The 17,554-nt window shown below is 44.5% G+C and overlaps 1 protein-coding gene across 5 annotated transcripts in view; it reads right to left on the bottom strand.

The window, feature by feature from the left end:
- The window catches only part of LOC138845860 (uncharacterized), a 214,817-nt gene that overhangs the window by 55,020 nt on the left and 142,243 nt on the right, over positions 1-17,554 (bottom strand). For 4 of the 5 annotated variants that reach the window (XR_016222558.1, XR_016222556.1, XM_089315429.1 and 1 more), the window contains one exon: positions 549-710. The exons of the other annotated variant lie outside the window; for it this stretch is intronic. The gene's annotated coding sequence lies outside the window, so the exon portion shown is untranslated. Of the gene's footprint in view, positions 1-548; positions 711-17,554 lie in introns of those variants that run through there. 5 annotated transcript variants of the gene reach the window in all.

Here is a 17,554-nt window from a genome sequence, read left to right as displayed (position 1 = left end):
AGAGTAAGACAGTGAAAGAGAGAGAGAGACAGAGAGAAAGGTCTTCCTTTTTCTGTTAGTTCACAGTGCTGGTGCGCTGTACAGATCTGAAGCCAGGAGCCAGGCGCTTCCTCCTGGTCTCCCATGCAGGTGCAGGGCCCAAGCACTTGGGCCATCCTCCACTGCCTTCCTGGGCCACAGCAGAGAGCTGGACTGGAAGAGGAGCAACTGGGACTAGAACCCGGTGCCCATATGGGATGCCAGTGCTGCAGGCGGAGGATTAACCAAGTGAGCCACGGCGCTGGCCACCTACCCATTATTTCAACAGAGTTTGTAGAAATAATTTTTAATTGTTTGCAAGTCCCAATTGCCTGATGGCTAAAAAACTGTCACCAAGTTTTCACCCTTGGCAGAAGGCAGAAGTTGCAGCTGCATATGGGGAAGACGACAGTCAGATAAGAAATGAAGTACAGAATATCGTGCTTCAAAGACATCACAGGCACTCAGAGCTAAAGTTTTCTCGAAAGTTCAAATGCAGTCTGTATGGAGTATAAAATGTGCTTTACACGTGTACTTCAAGTTTTTTTAATGAACCGTTTGCTGTTTGTGGCAAAGGTGTTAAAATCTTGCTGGAACGTAAGAAAAAATGATCAGGCTGGAGTTATGCAGGCAAACATTCTCAGAGCTCATAGTTCCATCACCAAGTTGTGTCCACTGGAATAGCACTAAACCTAGAAAAACAGAGGACAAACAGTGAACTAATTCTTGAGATTTTTTTCCTATAATGCTTTACATTTGTAAATTCTGTTGAGAAGTTTTCATATTTAGAACATTAACACATGTGGTCTGTACAACAAATGTTTTGGCATTGGCAGATAACTCAGGATCATGAATCAAAGATACAAAGTATTCTGTCCCTCTTGCCCATACAATGGTAAACTCCAGAGTCCCTGATGGGTGAAACCTTCCTTCCTGATTCTCCATGTGGTTGCACTTGTGATGGTTGTCATTCCCAGGGGCACAACAGTGACTGGAAATAGCAAAAGATTTCCAAATAAATGCATTTGCAAAGAACTGTACAAGAAGGTGTCATACAAAATGGTTTGACTTCTCAGTGTTGTTAATTATGTTTATTGGAATCTGTCTTGATTATAAAATAATTATAAAGGCTAGCTTTTAGCCTAGAGTTTAAGACACCAGTTAAGCCACCCACATTCCATACTGGAGTGCCTGGTTTCAATTTCAGTTCTGTTTCCTGACTCCAGCTTCCTGCCAGTGTAGACTCTAGGAAGCAGTGGTGATGGCTCATGTAATGGGGTCCCTGGCACCCAATAAGAGACCTGGATTGAACTGCTAGCTCTAGATTTGGCTTGCCCCAGCCATTGTATTTGAGGAGCAAACAAGAGATGGGTTTGTGCTCTTGTGCTCGCTTGCATTTTCTCTCTGCCTTTCAAATAAATAAAATTTTAAAAATAAAATAGACTGTAAAATGTAAAGCAAGTTTTTTTCTAACCTCAGGTACTTTAAAAAAAATACCTCTAGGTTTATTTCCTACCCTACTTACATGCAAAAATTTAGGAACCATCCACTAATGCATCTTCCAGAATGCATATTTAGGTTACCCTTGAGAGATTCCTGTGTAAAATGTTGATTGACATAACTGTGAATCTTCTTTTGTCCTCACTGTTATACTTTCTCTGAACTGTGAATGCTAGCAGAAATAGATCCCTTAAATCCGTCAAGTAGGATGCCTGACAAATGCTAAGTCAGAAAAAAACTAGAGGAAAACATTCCATGTGCTCCAGCAACAGCTTCCGTGACCAATGTCCATAGAAAATTCTAGTAGCTTATGACTGCCAGGGACGGCAGGAAATGTTGCCATTGACCTACAGGTGGATTTGTGCAGGAGGTAGATACTGGCACTCAGCCTTCTGCCCATCACTGCTTTAGTTAACATCACACACAGGAACCTTGTGATCGGTTATATTATCTGATGCTGTCAAAGGACTGTTTTCATCCTAAAACAAAATCTGAAATCTTTGTGACGATTTAAGCATAAAATGAAGACTCCCGTCATAAACCAAACTTGCTTTTTTTGACATTTCTATTATCACTAATTTCCAATAATGTACAGTAGGTCTTGCTAAGCAATAATAAAACCACTCGTGTTCCCAGTTTCGTTTTTATGTAACACTCCATATGGTGGATGCATAATAAATTTCTACTGGGAATACAATCATAAACCACTATTTTCTGCTATAAAAAACCATTAAAGCACAGACATGCACAAACAAGGTAATCTGCAATAAATTTGGAAATGTTAAAATACTACAAATGTAAATGTATTCAGCCCCATTGCAATGCATGTAATTTCCACAGCTTTATTAGAAATCTTGCCTTGGCAGTGGCTTGGCGATGGGTTATAAATATAGTAGGAATGAGTCAGCATGCAAATCCCTTCTGTGAAAAAAAAAAAACAATTTGAAAGGTTTTATAGCCCAAAGCTGTTTATTATTTTATAAGAATAGTACTGCAAGTTTGTGTTTAGGACCTGCTGAGAGGAGAATTCTCAAAACATCCTGTTTATAAAACAGTAAGAGGAAAAAAATCTCATCAAGTTGAAAAAAAATGCTTGATTTATGTAAGGTCACCAAGTCCATATGTCCCAAGTACAGCATTTCATGATGGACTTTCCTCTGCACACATTTGGGTTGAACAACAGATGATCAATATATCGTAGTACAAGAGGGAGCAGTGTTAACCTGGCATATTTGAATCCTGGAGGCAGATAAACACATGCCTGTGGGAGTGAAGAATGAGAAGAGGACTCAGAACAGAACTTCCAGGAACAAATGCAGTAGGGGATACACAAAGAAGAGGTGTCAGCAAAGCACATCACCAGTGACGCACACCTGTGCAAGCACTCTGGCACATGCATGTGCATACACACACACACACACACACACACACAGAGCAGAGACTCAAGCATGTTCCTAAACTAGGTGAACTGCTCAGAGCACCAACTACAGTTTTTCCCCAATGCATCCTTTGCGTTGGAGGCTCTTTCCATTAACCACCTGCCTATCTCAAGCAGAACTGAGCTGAGCACCAGCCATTCGCATAACAGCATGAGCATAAACCCCTTTCTGCCTTATCGGACCGAGAAAAGACCCAGTTAGGGAAAATTAATTGTGGAAATCAGAAAAGTGGAAAGAATTGAGAATGACAACATAAAAAAAGGAGGAAAAACAAGTTTACTTCCCCAAATGAAAGAATTGGCATATCTTCCTGTCTGCTTACATGAAAAGAAGGCATGGAGGTGGCCAGAGGAAATACGTGGATACTATTTCAGGATCCTGCCTTCTACCCTCCCTGCCAAAAAGAGGCAGTCATTCTCCTTTTATATTAAGAGGAAATTGGAGAGGATTGTAAGCGAATAGAGGAGAATAACAAAAGCTCTTTTAAAAGGAAGAGAAAATGAGAAGGAAATGAAATGGTGACATGGTTGGGCACAGAAAATTATATAGGAGAAAGAAGAGCCAGAAGTGTGAGCAAAAAGGCATCCAGAACTCACCGAGCTATTTTGATAGTGAAAACCAAGTGAAAAATGTCGAGTCTAAGATTATTCTTATTTGACATTTTTATACAGCAGCAACTTATAAAAACATCAAACACTGACATAATCCTTCCTCTAGCATTTTAACACATCATTATATTGTTAACAACGTCAAATGGCTGTAGCCATTCATGTGACTTTTTAAATAGATTACTTTTATCATAAAAATGTCATTTTTAGGATAATCTGCATTCTCACATTTTTATGTTCAGCCACGGTCTTAAAATGTCAAGTATGGAAACTATCCATGTCTGCATTTCTTGGAGCCTTACTAAAGATCTTGATAATATCAGTGTAAAATAAACCTTAATCTGATGTGGCTGCTGTACTCGATCCATTTGTGCTACAATTTTTCTCCTTTTAAAAATAATTACAAAGTACATGGATTAGGAAAAGATGAAGATTGTGGGTTAGAGCCAGAATAGGCAGGAAATTAAGCCTGCCTTGACCAGCATGAAAGGCATCTTATAACATGTCCAATCGCCCAGGGTCACATTCCCTTAAGCGCAATTACACATATACAGGCAGCATTTGACCCTCTTGTTAAGTTAGCAATGATGGTAACAGTGTAACATTTCAGTTCCAGGGGCTAACATGTGCCAAATGTCCAACCAAGTTTCCTTGACCATTCCTCTTAAACGTGAGGAAAACAAACCAATTAAATAATGTTAAAAAGATCAGGCAGCAAGTCAGCCACAGAGGGAAATGAGAACCCAACTGGGCCAATCGTCTATTGCAGGGACTGGCAAACGTTTACAGGAAAGGACCCGACAGTCAATATTTTAGGTTTTGCAGACCCCACTTCCTGTCACAGCTACTCAACTTGGCAGCTGCAGTACAGGACAGCATGGACTGAACGGACTGGTCTGTGCTCTAACGAAACTTTATTTCCAAGCATAAGCAATGGGCTACATTTGGTGTACTGGATATAGTTTGCCCAACTCTGGTCTAACAGATGAACAGATACAATCTATCAAAGATTTCAGCTGTAATCCAAGCAAATGCTAATTTCATCTAGATTCAGTACTAATATCTAACATTACTGAGATTTCACCAGTTGCCAAGCACACAGATAGGCACCTGGGACCAATTATCTTGTTTTTAGCTGACTCAGTAGGTATTGTTATTATCCTCATTCTACAGCTGAAAAAAAAAAAAAAAACTCAAGTTCAGGGAGGTTTATGAATTGCAGGTCACTTGGCTTAAGTCATGGAGACAGAATTTGAGATGAGGCAACAGGATCAAAGCCTGATACCTCACCCACCCACTGACCACTGCTCAGTGCATGCAACCTATAGATGAGAGGAAAATGTGAGCCTTTTCCTGAGAAGGGGTTGATCTACCCACTTTGAACCTACAGAGCTAGAAAGGAACCAGTGCTACAGGTAGACTCCCGAGTTGCTGTCATTCTGATCAACTGGGTCCTGACTGCTCTATCAAACCCTCCAATCCCACACTGGAGAATGAGACCTCCCACAAAATGAATTCTTCTGCCAGCTGATGTCTAGGCCATATAACGTGCTCAGTGGTTACTAGAAAAAGACCTTTGACAAAGGCAGCAAGAAGAAACATGATAATGAACCTATCCCAGCACAGCTACTATCAAAAGGGCTTGCTCCCTAGATCCTCAGTTCATCCTCCAGCATGGCACAGCCCCATGGAAAATTAATGGCAACCCAACACTCAAGGCAAAGGATCACCAAAATGTGAGGTGCCTGTGAGCCTACATAGCACGTTCCCAACTCTCGACATCATCTGAAGTAGCCTCATTTGACAGGTGAAATCAAAGAGGCCAGTAAGATTCAGGCCACCTGTTCAGCCAAGACTAAATCCGAGTCTCTTCTCAGTCAGCCACAGGGCCTCTTTCCTCTTCTCCAGGCTACTGTCTAAGCTTCCAAAGTGACCCACAGCGCTAGTCTGAAAGGGTAAACCACATCCATCACCAAACAGCATTCTAGAGACAGGCAATCTTGGTCGTTGCTCTTGAACTGCAGACACCGAAGAGACAGAGTAACCCGAATCTTCAGCAAGGCTCTTTGGATGGTGCATCTCAGGCACAAAGAATGGGGGAGAGTAGAGGGGTCTTTGATAAAACGGAGCCCTCTTTAGCCCAGAACTTGTAAGATCTGCTCTCCACCCCTTTGTCCCAGAAGCATCTCCTCGAAGAGCCAAGGTCATGTCATGTCCAAGTCCATGTGATCTGGGGGTTACCGGGGGTGGGGGAGGGGAAGCACATAGATTCAGTCTCCCCTGTATCCTTTCCCAATCATCATACAACTCTTACTCTTCACCTACCTTCCTCAGAAGCCTGCCGCACTCCCAAATCCAAAACAAGGAACACAAGACATTGAAGTGAGTTGTAAATTTTGTCAACTAGATTTTACTATTCTTCCAAATGTCAGAGGCAAACCTCTAGTCTAAATAAAGTTGTTGGGAGCTGGGTATAAATAAGTTGAGCACAAAGCTTGTCCCTACTTATAAAAGATAAACTTAAGACTTTTTGTCATTTCTCCTTAAAGCAGATGTGAGTGCTGTTTGCACATACACACAGGCATTATTTTTTCTAGTTTCTTTATTGAAGAAGAAAATGTCTAATTTACATGTAGAGCCCACAAATTATAGCCACGCCAGACAAGGAAGCAGATGACGATTGTGATTGATATTCCAAAATTTCCATCCTGATTTCTCCATCCCCAGAATTAGCCACTCTATAAATCAAAGCGACAGACGAACATCTGATGTCAAAACCAATAGGTCACATCTGCAAAAAGCATCAGAAACAAAGAGCTAGATTCTTCTGTTTGCTCCGAGTCCAAAACCCACCCCCTCTACTCTCTACACTGCCATTTCCAACGTTATACCTTCAAACATCCTATCTTTTCTCAGAAAATATGGTTTTTCATATGTGTATGGGTATAAACAATGGCCATTTTCCCTTCCATTTGAGGAGGTGGAAAACTAGGAACTGGCACCATTGTCTTCACAAAACTTTGGTTGTTTCCAGGTAAATACCTACTAATGAAACAAACACATGCATATTGTCAACCTGTTACCTAACAGATGAAAGTTCCTCATTTATTATTTTTTTGCTTTTTTAACATTGCCTATTTACTATTAGAATATAGATTTAACCTTTCAAATCTATAAACTTTGATCACTACTAACTTCAGAAATTCCTTATTTAAAAAGAGCATTTTTGTTGATCTGGGCTGCAAAATAGCTCAGAGTTGAAGGCACAGGCAATCAATCTAGGAGCATCATCTTAGGAGCCTCATTGAGGGCTTCTGAGCCTGGTGTCTTCTCTGTGCACAAAGCTCCAAGCATGCATGTGACTGTTTCTCCTGGGTGAGCTCAACATGGCCAACCTGCCATGCACAGAACATGCGCCATGCATGAGCTCTTTCCAGGAGTGGTAATGAGTTCATAATCATACGTTTCTTATTTTTTTTTTATTTGAGAGGCCGAAAGAGAAAGAGACAGATCTCCCATCTGCTGGTTCACTCCCCCAGTTGCCCACAATAGCCAGGGCTGGATCAGGCCAAAGTAGGGAGACAGTAAGTCAATCCAGGTCTCCCATGTGAATGACAGGAATTCAAGTACTCACCACCTGCTGCCTCCCAGGATTCACATTAGCAAAAACCTTGAACCATGCATGGAGACAGAACATGAGCCCAGGCACTACCACGTGGAGTATGGGCATTCCCAAGTGGTGACTTAACCGATATGTCAAACAGCCCTATAATCATAACATTTTTAATGCTGAAGGAATCTGAAAGACCATCTCCATCAAATGCTTCATTTACAGCTATGCAATCTGAGCAGTGAAGAAGAGTATTTCTTCAAGGTCATACGCCTTGTGGACAAGCTACCAAGGTCTCCTGACACCCAGTTCTGTTCTTTCCCTCTGTGTTGCTCCACTCTCAGCTGAGTCACCTGTATGGTCAGAAAGCCACCTCCTTGACTTTGGCACACATCAGCCAAGTGACTGATGAGGGTAAAAATAGTTTCATTATTTTTGAAGCTGATAAATAAGGTGATCTATGGTTTACCTCACACCATTTGAGTCAAACGGCCATAGCATATTCCAATGGTATGAACTCTACAAAAGTTTGTCCAGTGAACAAAATAATCATCCCAGATGGCAAAGTCACATAGTTTGCTTCATGATTATAAAAAAGCAAAATTTATTGTCTTATAGCGCATTGTTGAAAGGAATATACCTTTCCCCCTACATTGGGAAACAGCCAGCACCAACTTCAAGGCCACAGTGTCCTCTCCCTTTCATTCCAGAGTTGAAGTCTCACGTGTTCTGGGAGAATTTAATAAATCGCCTATTCAGTGGACTCAAAGAACTATACAAAGACACTAGAGAGCCTTTGAGACTGCCCTATTATTTTATATATTTGTAAATCACAGACTTAAGAGAGCTGATGGAATTTTCCCAAGTTGCCTGTGACCTTAGGTCCAGTGTCTATCCCCATTCCAGACTGCCTCCTACACACTGGAAGACTTTTGCCCATAAAATTCAGTCTGTATCATGGGAGCAGTGTCCAGAGTTCGATGCTCCTCCTATATCCCTTTAAACATCTACTGGATAATTAAAGCTTGAAAGTCAATCACTTTAGTTGGACCACACCATGGGTAGGTAATTAATCTCAAGATTTCAGTCTTTGGGTGCTTTTGGGGTGGCTCACTTGGCTAATCCTCTGCCTGCGGCACCAGCATCCCATATGGGTGCTGGGTTCTAGTCCCAGTTGCTCCTCTTCCAGTCCAGGTCTCTGCTGTGGCCCTGGGAGGGCAGTGGAGGATGGCCCACGTGCTTGGGCCCCTGCATCCGCATGGGAGACCAGGAGGAAGCACCTGGCTCCTAGCTTCGGATCGGTGCAGCACCGGCGGTGGCGGCCATTTGGGGAGTGAACCAAGGAAGGAAGACCTTCCTCTCTGTCTCTCTCTCTCACTGTCTACTCTACCTGTCAAATAAAAAAAAAATTTTCACTCTTTATCTAAGCTCTGTAAGTCAGCTCAACCAAGCTGGAGGTGCCTTCCATCTGATTTGGAAAGGGGAGCTGATTCAACACTCCTTGAAGACAAGCTTTGATCCTTGTCTCCAAGCGGGCTGAAATATGACTCTTTGCCTCCATCCTTACACTTTCCTAAGGCTGCAAATGGTACCCACCATGTAAAAGTAGCAACACCCAGTCCCTGATCCCCAGGCTTGTCATCCTGGGCATGTGAGTGGGGCCAGCTCTTCTCTCTACAACCTCCATACCCCTTCCCATGCCACTCTTCACAAGTATCTATAGGAAAGTTTGAGCCTTCTGCTCAACAGCCCAAGGGAATAGGAATTCTTCTCTTGAGCAATAGATGATTAAACAAAGCTTGTTTGTGTGGGAGCATTTCAGAAGAAATGAGGCGAAGATATCCACCCCACCCACTTCTCTTTTTATCCTGGGCAATGGTCAAAGATCTGTGCTCACACTCAAACTCAAATGCCATGAAATATAGACTTCTCCAACATAGCTCCCTAACCAAAGTTGGGATGTACAGATTTTGACTCCTATGAAGGTAGAGGGAGGAAAGGATTTAACTGTGTGCCCATTCAAAGTCCAAGAAACTTTTTCTGCAAACTTCTCAAATGTTCTATCTCCTTCTCTAGTCTCACTGGCGTGCCAGAACCTTCTGCTGATTGGCTCTACTCAACATCAGTCCTCTATCTGAAAAAAAATTTTGTTATATTTGTATTTTATATTGCTCTACAATATAAGAGTTGTCCAGTCAGATCTCCCCAATCAAACTGGTGACTGATAGACTGATGTGTTGCATTCAGGTTGCACTAACAATCTGCTGGTTCTTGTTCATTAGCTTAACTCAAAGAGGAGGATGCAGGAGGGGAGAGAGAGAAGAAAGGAGAACAAAATTCTAAAGAAGTAATGACAAGTAGGAAAGGACACTCTTGTTTTAGAAAAAATTAACAGCGCAGAGTCAGCAAACTGGGCTGCAGTGCCAAGTCTATCAGGTAGTAATTAACAATAAGCAAGATGAAGGCAATGACAAGTGGCTTCATTTATTGGGTACTTATTAAATGCCAGGATACATTCTTGGTGCTTTACAAATATAGCCTTATTTAATCAGGTTTCCAGTATAAGCAGATTGTTCAGATGACTTTCTAAGGCTTTGGTTTTCAGATCTGTCATGCTGTGATAATAGTTACATCACAGAGAAGTGAAAATTAAATGAGATAGTGGGGACAAATGCAATTATTAAACTCTGAGGTGCTTTAGGAATATTCCTAATGTAGCAGGCATTGTGGCACAGCAGGTTAAGCTGCCACTTACAACACCCATATCCCATATGAGAGTACCAGTTCAAGTCCCAGCTACTCTGCTTCCAATCATGCTCCCTGCTAATGTGCCTGTCAAACAGCAGACAGTGGCCCAAGTACTTGAATCCCTACTTCCTACGTTGAAGTCCTGGATAGATTTTCTGGCTTTTTGCTTTGGCATGGTCCAGCTCCAGCCACTGAGGAAGATCTCTCTCCTTCTCTGTCACTCTGCCTTTCAAAACAAATGAATAGATTCTCAAAACAAAGGAGACATTCCTTACTATTATCCTCATAATTATGGAGGTTCTGTGACTCTATCGACATCCCAAGTCCCCAAGCCATAGCTGGGTTCTGACCAAGAATGGAGACCTTTGGGATTAGGGTTCTCAGACAGTGGGCCTGTGCCCTCAAACAAAAACCAAGAAGACCAAGTATCATTTTTGAAAAACTGGCTTGGGGTACATGTTTAACACAGTAGTTAAGTCACTGCTTGGGACACTCACAGCCAATACGGGACTGCTGGCTGCCCTGCTTCTGATTCCAGATTCCTGCTGATGCATACCCTGGAAGGAAGCAAAAGATGGCTTAAGCACTTAGATTCCTACCACCTATGTGGGAGACTGAAATTGAGTTTCAGGCTCCTGGCTTCAGGCTGGCCCAGCCCTGGCTGTTGTGGGCATTTGGAGAGTAAACCAATAGATGGAAAATCTCTTTCTACCCATCTCTGTCTCTCAAAATTTTCAAAAAGAGACATGGGCTCTTGCAAACTTCAACATAAGTTTTTAAACTGCTCATCCTAACAGAAAGGCTGGGATAGTCAACGTCTCCTTCCTTTCCTTCCAACACAGCAGTGACACAGTTAACACAGAGAGAGTCTCCCATGTTTGGGCTTCCAGCGGATGTCTCCGTGACAGCAGGGGAAGGCTGCCACCTCCCTGTGCACCTGTGTCCCCTCGAGCTAGGCAGTGAATCTTGAGGGGCTTCAGAAGGGAGGGTCCTGGTAGGAATATCATTTGTCTATAGAAATGCCTCTCGATGGTTTCCAGCTGGCTACAGCTTTAAGCGTTTTTGCAGGACTGCTTACACAAAGGCACCCCCTGTTCCTCTGAAATGCACTTTCACATTTTCCATTCCTTCTCACAGCAACTGACTTCCCCAGAAGGCACCAAATGGACTCCACAACTCTGCCCAAAGAGCAGAGGCTTTTCACCTCCCCCACACGTCCGCAACTGAGGAAGGGCACAGCTCTCCAACTCAAGTAGCCTGTGGAGGAAAGGGAATCCTCCACCAAGCCCTGGGTCCCACCCTCTTTGGAGTTTAAAGAGGCCCTGTAAACTCCGATCCCCCTCAGCCCAGCTGGAGCAAGAGGTGCCAGAGAACAGAGCACCTGTCTGGCTCCATCACCACCACACACTGACAGGCAGGAGGCACACCTGAGAGGTTAAAACCAACATAATGGGGCCGGCACTGTGGCCCAGCGGGTTAAAGCCGCGGCCTGCAGTGCCAGCATCCCATATGGGCACCAGTTCAAGTCCCAGCTGCTCCACTTCCAATCCAGCTTGCTTCTATGGTCTTGGAAAGCAGTAGAAGATGGCCCAAGTCCTTGGGCCCCTGCACCCATGTGGAAGACCTGGAAGAGGCTCCTGGCTCCTGGCTTCGAATCGGCAAAGCTCTGGCCATTGCAGCCAATTGGGGAGCAAACCAGTGGATGAAAGAACTCTCTCTCTCTTTCTCTCTGTTTCTCTCTCTCTCTCTGCCTCTCCTCTGTCTGTGTAACTCTTGACTTTCAAATAAATAAATAAATCTTAAAAAAAAAAAAAAATAGAAGAAGTACTGGGTTTGGCCCCATAGCACTACCTATTAGCTGTGTGGTCTCAGGCCGGAGCCTTAACCTCTCTGAGCCTGAGTCTGCTAACCAGTAAAATGGAAAGGAGATAGTCCCTGTTTCACAACATAAGGAATGTGAAACTTGTTTAGCACATGCAGTAAATATCAGTGCTGCCGCCATACCCTGAGGATTGGTTCCCTGGGGCTGCTGCAACAGAAAGTATTCTCTGATCACTCTGGAAGTCAGAAATTCAAGATCAAGATGTTGTCGGGGCTGGTGCCTCCTGGAGACACTGAGGGGAACTCCTCCAATACGTCTGTCCGGACTCCTGCTGTGCCAACCCACCTTGGCCTCCCTTGGCTCAGAACTGCCACCCTCCAATCTCTGCCAAGTTTCTCATGTGAGCTTCTCCCTTGAATGCCTTCTCTTTTCTTCTAAAGATGCATGTGATGGGAGTTAGTGTCAGCCTTGAGTGACATCTACAAAACTCATTTCCAGATAAAGCCACATTGACAGATTCAGGTGGACATCCCTTGTGTGTGGGCCACCATTTAACCCTCCAACCTTTTCCCCTGTTGAAGAAGTCAAGTTTAATTTAAGAATGTCTCAAACCTTTACTTCCTGTGAAATAATGCATAGAACATGGGTCAGGTTTTAGTGTTGTTTTTTAAAGATCTGTTTATTTATTTGAAAGGTAGAGTTACAGAGAGGAAGAGGCAGAGAGAGAGAGACTTCCATCCGCAACAGCTGGAGCTGCGCTGATCCGAAGCCAGGAGCCAGGAGCCTCCTCAGGGTCTCCCACGTGGGTGCAGGGACCCAAGGACCTGGACCATCCTCCACTGCTTTCCCAGGCCACAGCAGAGAGCTGGATCAGAGGTGGAGCTTCCAGGACTTGAACCAGCACCCACATGGGATGCCGGCACTGCAAGCGGCAGCTTTACCCACTATGCCACAGTGTCAGTCCTGGGTCAGGTTTTTTTCTCAAACATTTCTCCACTATACCTAGAGGCTTCCTCTGACCAGACTTTAAGCCTCTGATAAATAAATTTTCTTCACTGGTTTCCAGATGGAACCTGAGTTTAAGTGATGGGAAGCTTGCATGAAGGTCTCAGATGGAGCACATGGAGACAGCCCAGCCAACCCCCTCACCCCTTCCCCAATGCAGTAACATCTCTGAGAAGTGAGGCGCCTTGTCTGAGGCCATGCAGACAGAGCTCCCATGCACTTGGGCACCTGCCCCAGGGCACTCCTCACTACCTGTCCTCTTCTGTCACCTCCCTACCATGTCACCATCCCAGCAGGCCCCACACCTATAAGGTTACCCAGCTCTCCACAAGCCACAGGGAAGCCAACGCATCTCACACTCCACTGTGTGCCTTTGATTTTTGTTTTTTTTGTTTTTCCTTTTATTTGGGAGGCAGAGAAAGAGATAAACAGAGATCACCCATCTGCTGCTTTACTTCCTATATGCCTGTAAAAGACAGTGCTGGGCCAGGCCAAAGCCAGGAACCAAGAATTCAATCTGTGTCTCCCTTGGGAGTGGCAGGTGCCCGAATACTTGAACCATCTCTGCCGCTTCCCAGAGTATGCATTCACTGGAAGCTGGAACCAGGAGCCAGAGCCAGTATCAAACCCAGGGGCTCCCACATGGAAGGCAGGCATCCCAAACTTAACCTCTAGGCCAAACACTGGCTCCTTTCCTCCCAACACCTCATTAATTGTTTGTTTGTTTGTTTGTTTTTTTTTTTTTCTTGACAGGCAGAGTGGACAGTGAGAGAGAGACAGAGAGAAAGGTCTTCCTTTGCCGTTGGTTCACCCTCCAATGGCCGCCGCGGCCGGCGCACCACGCTAATCCAAAGGCAGGAGCCAGGTGCTTCTCCTGGTCTCCCATGGGGTGCAGGGCCCAAGCACTTGGGCCATCCTCCACTGCACTCCCTGGCCACAGCAGACAGCTGGCCTGGAAGAGGGGCAACCGGGGCAGAATCCGGCGCCCCGACTGGGACTAGAACCCGGTGTGCGGGTGCTGCTAGGCGGAGGATTAGCCTGTTGAGCCGCGGTGCCAGCCACTCATTAATTGTTAATTAAGGTCACACCAATTTGGTCATGGTGATGTTCAATACCTTAACATTTGAGAAAACTGCAGAAGCCAGAAGATCTCCTACCATTCTCCCAGGAAGCAGACTGTAAAACCTAGTAAAGAATTTCCTGACCTTCTTCTGAAGTGGGTCGCAGACCCTCCTGTGAGACAGCTCATTGTATGTTCAGAGTCAAAGACCACATTTATCTCTGAAAGCACAAAGGAATGTGAACACAGAGGCCTGGCTAAGTTGCCCTTCCCCTAAGTCATCACCATCAGATAATTCTCCTTTTGTCCAATCATACTTCATAAGCATCCACTTCTTCACCTAACTTAGCCTAAAAATGTACTTTTCATTTCCCTGTTTTTCATTTTCTTAGAATTATTTAAAAGGCAGATGGGGCCAGCACCGTGACTCACTTGGTTAATCCTCTGCCTGCGGCGCCAGCATCCCATATGGGCGCCGGATTATAGTCCCGATTGCTCCTCTTCCAGTCCAGCTCTCTGCTGTGGCCCAGGGAGTGCAGTGGAGGATGGCCCAAGTGCTTGGGCCCTGCACCCCAAGGGAGACCAGAAGAAGCACCTGGCTCCTGCCTTCGGATTAGCGCGGTGCGCAGGCCACGGCAGCCATTTGGGGAGTGAACCAACGGAAGGAAGACCTTTCTCTCTGTCTCTCACTGTCTGTAACTCTGTCAAATAAATAAATAAAAATCTTTTAAAAATAAATAAGTAAATAAATAAAAGGCAGAAAGACAGAATGAGTGAACTTCTATCTGCTGGGTTCATTCCCTCAAATGCCCACAACAACCAAGATTGGGCCTGATCAAAGACAGGACCCAGGAACTCAATCCAGGTCTCGCATATGGGTTGCAGGTACCCAACCCAATCCACCTGCAGCCTCCCAGAGTCTGCACAGGGAAACTGGAATCAGGAGCTGGAGTTGAGTATCAAGCCCCAGCACCGTCAGTGGGGCCTGGGCCTCTTAGCTGGCACTGCGACTGCTAGGACTGCTAGGACTGCTAGGCTAAGCACTCACCTTCATTTCTGAAGGCTCCTGAGTCACACAGATAACTTGTGTGCTTCTCTTGTTAATTTGTCTTTTGTTATGGAGGAGAAGAGTAAATTTCTCATCCCCTCTAGTTTCTGGCACCTAATGAGAGGCAGCTGAGGTGTTGCAGATGCACTCCTGTGGCCGCTGACTGAGGCTGGGAAGGCGGGAATTCTCGGAATGCTCGCTGCACTCTTGTCTACTCTACCAGATCTTCCTCTCTGCAGTGCTGTATCAAGAGAGGAAGAGGAAAACCTCTCCTTAACCCTTTCCTTTCCCAATTCAGACTAGTAGGAGAAAATCATTCGTTTGAATTGAGACTTATGTAAATTTGTCTTGGGAAACCATGTGCTAGATCCTCTCTCTCTCGGACAGCCATTATTTCCTGTTTATCATTTTGGGTTCTAAGAACTTGATTATTCCACCTATTGGGGCAGGCAAGTTTGGGGCCATAAAATTAAGATAAACAGCCAGTGTTAAACCAGCCAGCGGGCCATTCAACATTTGCCTTGCTTTTCTACATTTTGGAGTACCTGGAGAAAGCTTGGGAAATGCTCCCATCCTAAATGAGCAACTGCACTTGAATCTTTGGTCATACAATGTCATTTTCTGAAGATTCACCTGATGTACATATTATTGGGAACTCAAACATCTCTCTCTCTCTAATATCAACATTTACCATAATGAGTAAGTTTCCAGGTTAAAGGCCTGGCAAAAGATATCAATATTAGTAATTAAGGACATTCAGTTAGGTCATTCTTTTATTAATTTGACCAGATTTTCCACTTCTAGAGAAATGAGCTTAATACAAGGAAAGTGAGGTAGAAGGGAGCTTTTACTAAAGCTGATGGGGACTTCAGGATATTTTCAAAGATTTGAAAGATCAATTAGATTTAATTCCAATTTTATAGATTTTTTTCTAATGTGGAATTATTTTAAATCTTTCAAACTGCTTTCAATGTAGGCTGAGGATCCCTTACCCAAAATGCTCAGGACCGGATGTGTTTCAGATTTCAGAGGCTTTGGGATTTGGGGAATATTTGCATGGACCATGCAGGTTGAGCCACCCTTAATCCAAAAGCCCAAAGTGCTCCAAAATCCAGAGCTTCCTGAAGTCCCTAATGGGACCTATGCTTGCAGATGAGGATGCTTACCCTGTATGAAGTGTCATCTGTGAGAGTAAGCAGAGGAGTGGAGACTTTCGCAGGAACCGCACAGATAAACTTGCAAGTGGGCAGAGGTTATTGCTGATCTCTCTCAGACCCTCACTGCTCAGAGCGGTCGGGAGCATCAAGATCATCAGTGCCGCCTGGGAACTGGTCCAAAATGCAGAGTCACAGCCCCTGGGCCTATTGGAGTCAGAGTCTGCGCGCGAACAAGCTCCCTGGAACGTTCACATGCACCCAGTTTCAAGGAAACAGCTGTTTCCAGTGAGCCAGAGTGACTCCATGAAATAAAATGGCTAACCAAGTGAAAATGCTCATAAAGAACACATTATACACTTGAGTTTTAGTTCTAGTAACATTGCAAAACAAGCACAGAGCCTCTTGACAAAACAGAGATACTAGATAGACCATAAAAATTATTTTTTTAAAATATAAATTTCTGGTTATCAAAAAAAATCACAAAGAAACTCAGAGCATATGAGCTAATGAGGCAGCTTTCAGGCAGTTATCAGACTTGGCTGCCAGCCCCGAGGGCAAGGGATTAGAATCACGAAAATCTGAGATGAGGCCTTGACTCCATGTGAAGTGTGATGCTAGAAACTAGCCTACATAAATCAGGCCCCTTTGTGTAAGGCGACAGGAGAACTTCCCAAGGGGGCCCAGGGAAGCAATGAAGAAGCCCCAGGTCTGGTAGGCCCCCAACTCCTAGTCTGTGTTACATGGAGACATGGACTCCAGATGAACACCGTCCACACGATGCTGGTAACTCAAACTGATCAATTACTAGGAAAATTCATCTTAGACAAGTAAAACCCTTGAGACACCAAGCCATTGCAATGTAAAAACCTCTCCTTAAAGAAATTCTCCATAAACCAGGGTGCATGACTCACATAGACTGAAAATACCTCCAGCTGCAAATGAACCCACAAACAAAAATTAAAACCACATAAAAATTCATCCTCAGGGAGCATAATCAGGTACCATTAACAGAGGGTTAGATGCCCCAGAACATGAGCTAAATAGAACAATTGGGGACAAAAGACTACAGTTTCAGCCAGTGCTGCAGCTCACTAGGCTAATCCTCCACCTGCGGTGCTGGCACCCCGGGTTCTAGTTCCGGTTGGGGCGCCGGATTCTGTCCCGGTTGTTCCTCTTCCAGTCAAGCTCTCTGCTGTGGCCCTGGGAGGGCAGTGGAGGATGGCCCAAGTGCTTGGGCCCTGCACCCGCATGGGAGACCAGGGGGAGGCTCCTAGCTTCGGATCGGCACAGCGCACCAGCAGTAGCAGCCATTTGGGGGGTGAACCAACGGAAGGAAGACCTTTCTCTCTGTCTCTCTCTCTCTCACTGTCTAACTCTGCCTGTCAAAAAAAAAAAAAAAAAAAAGACTACAGTTTCATATTAGTCTCAAGGCAACTCACTAAGGGGGCAATTTATAGATGAGAAAACAGACTAATGGGTACAGACTAGGAAGCTTAAGTTCAGAGAGCCCAAGTGCTAACAAGGATTGAAGATTTAAAT

The sequence above is a fragment of the Oryctolagus cuniculus genome, chromosome 16, assembly GCF_051225735.1.
Source record: "Oryctolagus cuniculus isolate XC-2025 breed Fujian yellow rabbit chromosome 16, ASM5122573v1, whole genome shotgun sequence".
Lineage (NCBI taxonomy): Eukaryota > Metazoa > Chordata > Mammalia > Lagomorpha > Leporidae > Oryctolagus > Oryctolagus cuniculus.
The sequence above is the reverse complement of the archived record's forward strand: the minus strand, read 5'-3'. Positions and strand labels throughout refer to the sequence as shown.